Here is a 5,432-nt window from a genome sequence, read left to right as displayed (position 1 = left end):
ATTAGGCCAGTCATATTAGTCTCAAGAGACCCGATTTTTGCAAAAATTAAAATATAGCAATTTTCCAATTGTAAATGGTTCAAATAAGTATGTAGAATGATAATATAACAATGGAAATTATTTTATTATTAAATACCTAAAATGTAATTAATTATTTAATTAATTACACACAATTAACTAATTATTATTAATATGCAAGAATTATAATACAGTACACCTCTTTACGCTCTCTTTATGCTCTTTCCTCTCTATTTCTGTTCTCGCTCTCTCCGCCGCCTTCCTCCGCACCATCTCCTTCTCTCCTATCTACTATGCCTCTCTCCCCTAATCCTCTACACTCTCCCTCGCGCCTCTCCTGGACCTCCGCTTCCGTTCCTTTCGCTCCATTCTCCCTTTCATTCCTTCTCTCCCTTCCCCTCTCACCATCCTCTCTATCCCCCCCTCGCTCTCCCGAGCTACTTCATCCAACTCTCCCCCTCTCCCCCTGCCCCCATAATCTCCCTTATCCTTTCTCCACTGACCTTCTCTATCCTCTCTCCTCCCTCACAACTCTTTAAGACGTGTCCCCACGTCTCCTCCTCCATTCCGCAGACCCTGCACGTTCTGTCTCCTCCCGTCTCCCAATATCTCCTCTCTTTCATTTCATTCCCTAACCTATACCTCGCTACCCTCCTCCATCTCTCCTCTCTCCACCGCGCCTCCAGATATTTTGGTATTCCTTCCGTCCTCACTTCCTTATACCACCTGTTGTACCTTGATTCATTTATTCTTCCCGCTCTTTCTCTCTTTTATGCCCAATCCCCACAGACCTTGCGGTGCGGTGCGGTGCGGCGTTTTTCGAGCCGACCGTGAGCTCGACCAGGGCCGAAAACCAAGTTTACAGCATATACTGAAAGCGTGTAAAAGCCGGAGGCTTCGAGGGGCCCCAGAGAAGTTGCGTCGAAACTTAGGAGATCGAGGACTAAGAGTACGGTCAAACCACCCGCTGTTCACTTTCAAATAGGTTTTTAAGTCCCAAAAAGGTCGATTTTTATGGCCTGTGCGGCGTTCAGGAAAAAATCGCAGCCTGCGATTTTTTCCCGAACGCCGCATGCGAACTTTCTGTAGGAGATTCTTCCAGCTTGCAAAAAACAAGTATAATAATATACTATAATAATGATAACTATTTTTTTAAATCATATTCACTTTTCTCAATTTTAAATATAATTTAAAACAGATACAAATAAAGAAATCATTAAGATATTTATTTCATCGTTTCATCATGGGTTGTTACGTTGTTTTATTTCCGAAAGAAATGCGTCTTTTGATAGAAACCAATTTTTTGTACATTATTATGTTAATGATATACGATGGTCAAGTTGGTTGTTTCAAATGGGACGGCATACATTTCTTTTTTTACCATTGATTTTTAAGGACGATTTCATTTAATCCTTCATGTATATCGATTTGCTTGATTAGATTTTGAGGTGTTCTATTGAAGAAGTTTATTATTTTACTCATTTTCGGAAGCTGAAACGGGAAGCACAGCAGGCAGTCCTGTTGCTGTTAAGCCACTTGAAACAGATACGTATGGTTCGGGTTGTGACATTGTTATTGTGGAAAAGTGTTCTCCTTTGGACCTGCCGCTCCTTGTACCCGTACATCTGGATGTAATGAAACGGCTTGTCCCTCAACTGCTGCACCAAGTACGCCAGGTACCTTTTGCTTCTGTTTTCTTTTATGTTTTCAGTGTGTCTGAATATTGTTTATTCTCGCAGGTATTAATTATTTAAACTTTCATTCCACATAGGTGAAACAAGGTATAAAAGTGTGGAGTAATAAAATTGAAATATAAAAAAATAGAAAAAGAAATAACGTTCCTAACTTCAGCTATTGCTTTAATATTTCTCATAGCTGTCTCTCTCATTTTTGCCATCAACTCTGCCATTGAGTGGCTGCCTCCATGTCTATATGCTCTAAGGTAACAACCCATGATGAAATGAATTTCTTAATTATAGCTATTACTTATAATAAAAATTTGATATTAATTACAAATAAAATGAAAATTATGGTGACTGCGATTAAATCGAGAAAATATTTCATGCCGAGTTCCCCGTAAGATAGGACCCCATAGTTAGAACCTTCAAACGGCAAGATACGGCAGTGGAAAATGTGCTGGTCAGACCCAAAAATGCCGCACCGCACCGCACTGCAAGGTCTGTGGGGATTGACCATTACTCTTCCCTGTCCTCCCTTTCCATCCTCTCGAATTCCTCTCCGCTTCCCAATTCCTCCTCCCTCCCCCTTCCTCCCCCGCTGTTCTTTCGCTCTTTCCTTTCCTTCTCTCATCTCGACATCTCCTCCCCCTCTCTCCATTCCCATATTTCCGCTCGGTACCCCATCACTGTCCACAGTAGAGTGTCGAAAAGCCACAAACACCTGCTCTATTTCCTCCCGAACTTCCTTCGTCCAATCCCCCAGGCACTCCTCATTACGACTCCTGCCTTTCTCAACCTCTCCTTTATATGCCCCTCCTGCCCCCATTGACCCTAAACAGGTACCTCAAGTACTTAATCTCCCTCCTCCCTTCCTGAACCTCATTACCTTGATCTTCCCCACATTCTCCACCCAAATTCTTCCTTTCAAAATACCTTTCTAAAAGAGTATGATTAGCTCTCCATCTCCTCCTCATTTTCCACAATGACTACCACGTCGTCCACGTATGCCAACATATACACCCTTCTCTCCCGCCTCCCCTAATACTGGCCTTCAGGTTCACAAACAGCGCTACCATCTTCCCTTTTTCCCTTTTGATCCTGTCGTTCACACCATGGTTTAGGACTTCCCGACCTTCTAATCTCACCCACCTCCCGACACCCCCCAAGAGTCCCATGAAATATTCTCTCCACTCTTCTTCTCCTATCTCTTCGTTCATTCTCTTCCTTTCCTTCCTCCCTCTCTTCACTATCTCCCATACCCTGTTTTCCGTCCTGGCTTCCGCCACCTCCTTTATCAGCCTCTCTCGTTCCTCCTCTTTTTTTCTCTCGCATAACTCCTTATACCCTCTCCTTTCCCTTCTGTATTCTTCTGTTGTCCCCCCCGTCTTTCTCCATCTGCGTAATGGTCGATCCTCACAGAGCGTGCGATGCGATGCGATGCGCTGCGTTTCCGTATTTTTCGAGCCTACGGCCGTATTTATCAGTGCTGTAGACTGTACGGTACAGCATATACTAAAAACACGTAAACGTCGGAGACTTTGGAGGGCCCCCGTAATAGTTAGCCGGGAATCCGTAACTCGAGGACCCAAACTACGGGTCAAACCGCCCGCTGTTCTGAGAAGGTCGATTTTATGGCTTCTGCGGTGAAATCCTCGGGATTTCTTGGCGAGAACACTTTCGGAAACATCGCATGCGTTTCTTTTCGTCTATGTGTAAGTGAATCGCATCGAACTTTTCATCTATGAGTAAGTGGACAGCGGGTGTGTGACCCCTACTTTTGGTCCTCGAGCTACCAATTCTCGGCTAGCTAACACTGGGGCCCAGGGGTCTCGCGATTTATCCCACACGGCTCGCTTCCCCTGTTTTTCGCCCGTATTTCGATCCCCACTACTATTTCCCTCGTGCGCGTTCGCGAAGCTCTCCGCAGCGCTACCGTGAAAATCACTGCATACCCCCACCAACTATTGGTCCCCATCATGGTCGCGTCGTCCCCACTTTCCGGCCGTGGGATAAATCGCGAGACCCCTGCTCGGGCCCTCCGAAGTCTTCGACTTTTACATGCTTTTAGTATATGCTGTAGGGTATACCCTACAGCACTGGCAGACCCGGTCGAAAACTCGAAAAATACGGAAACGCAGCGCATCGCATCGCATCGCACGCTCTGTGAGGATCGACCATAACTTCGCTCTCACCTCGGCCTTCTTCTCCCTGCACTCCTCGTCCCACCACGTCTCCCTCCTCTTTCCTCTTTCCCATCCTCCCTCCATCTCCCTCCTCCAGATTTCCTCCTTTATCTTCTCCACCGCCTCATTCAAGTCTCCTGTATCCCTTCCCCCTCCACTCTCTTCCCTGCCATTCCCTTTTCCAATTCCTCCTTCATTTTTTCGGACCAGCGTCCACTCCCCATATTTCTCTCTCTCCTCTCCTCCTTTCTCCTCACCCCTTGCCCCTTTTCACCGTCACTATCAGTGGGTGATGATCCGATTCTATCCTTTCCACCACTTCCATCTTTTCTATTTCTTCCCTCGTGCTTTCCTCCACCACTGTGTAGTCTATTACCGTCTCCGCTTTCCCGCCTGTGTAAGTAAATTCCCCCCTCCTCGTCCCCCTCTATAACCCCGTTAAAAATCCCCTATCCTACCTCCTCTATCAATTTAATCAGTTTCTTTCCATCGCTGTTCACCTTGCTGTCTTTCGACCTTTTCTCCCCTTCTTCCTCAGGTCCCCTTACTCTCCCTATCCACGCGTTGAAATCGCCCCCTACGCTAACACTCTCCTTCCCTGTTCGTGTCCCCATCCATCCCCTCAGCTCCTCCAGCTTCCTGTCCATGTCCCCGTTTACGTACACCGCTACCACCCTCCACTCCTCCTCTCCCGCTCTGACTTCTCTCGCCATCAACCCCTCTATTTCTTTTTCCTCTCTCACTCCCATTAACATCCCGCCTATTGCCCTTCCTTTCTTGCTCTTTCTCTTCGCCCACTGCTTTCTCCAACTGTATCCCTTCGGCAGTCTGTTTTCTACTTTGCTCCATCTCTTCTCCTCCAGCCAGGTCTCTATCAGTACTATCACCTCCCACTCTCCTACCTCCTTCCAAAATTCCTTGTCTTTATTATCTATCCCCGCCACGTTCCAGAAATCTATTCTCTATTCTCTATTTTCATGAGCTATAATTTAGTGAAGTTATCAAAATCGCAATTTTCACGACTTTTGGCTAAAAATTTACACGTTTTAATGTCTGTTTCTATAACTCTTCTAGATTATGCTCAAGCAAGGAAATCTGGACTGACCAGTTTTCTTTTACGTTCTGCCAGTATCGTGAAAATAACAAATTTCTGAAATGTTGGTGCCATCCATTAGAAAACTATAATCGATGGAGTTTTAAAATTTTGCATACTCTTTCAGATACTTGATCTTTTCCTAGAATACGAGTGTAAAAATGTGATTTCCTCAAAAGTGATTAACAATGTTAGATTACGACGAATTTCGTGTTTGATCCCAAGTTGTAACTAAACTATTGGAGATAGAGAGGTGCCACCACCGATTTTTTTGTAGACGATTTAATAAGGAACAATTTTTGTTCACAACTTTTTTCGCTGAAATCAGTACTTTATAAGATATAGAGCAAAACATGAAAAAAAAACACGAAAATTGCACTATAATTGTTTATTATTAACTTAGCTTACAAAACTCGGGATTCCATTATTATATTATCATTCTACATACTTGTATGTATG

General features: G+C 44.5%; 1 long non-coding RNA gene across 1 annotated transcript; it reads left to right on the top strand.

The window, feature by feature from the left end:
• Positions 1-1,429: 1,429 nt before the first annotated feature.
• Positions 1,430-2,178, top strand: LOC113464738 (uncharacterized). Its single transcript, XR_003389590.1, has 3 exons — positions 1,430-1,694; positions 1,790-1,799; positions 1,894-2,178. It is a non-coding gene; the product is annotated as an uncharacterized LOC113464738 (long non-coding RNA).
• Positions 2,179-5,432: the final 3,254 nt, after the last annotated feature.

This window comes from Ceratina calcarata, unplaced genomic scaffold, assembly GCF_001652005.2.
Source record: "Ceratina calcarata isolate Rehan_Ccalc_2016 unplaced genomic scaffold, ASM165200v1 scaffold501.2, whole genome shotgun sequence".
Taxonomy (NCBI): Eukaryota; Metazoa; Arthropoda; class Insecta; order Hymenoptera; family Apidae; genus Ceratina; species Ceratina calcarata.
Note: the sequence above shows the minus strand (reverse complement) of the source record. Positions and strands in the feature narration are given on the sequence as shown.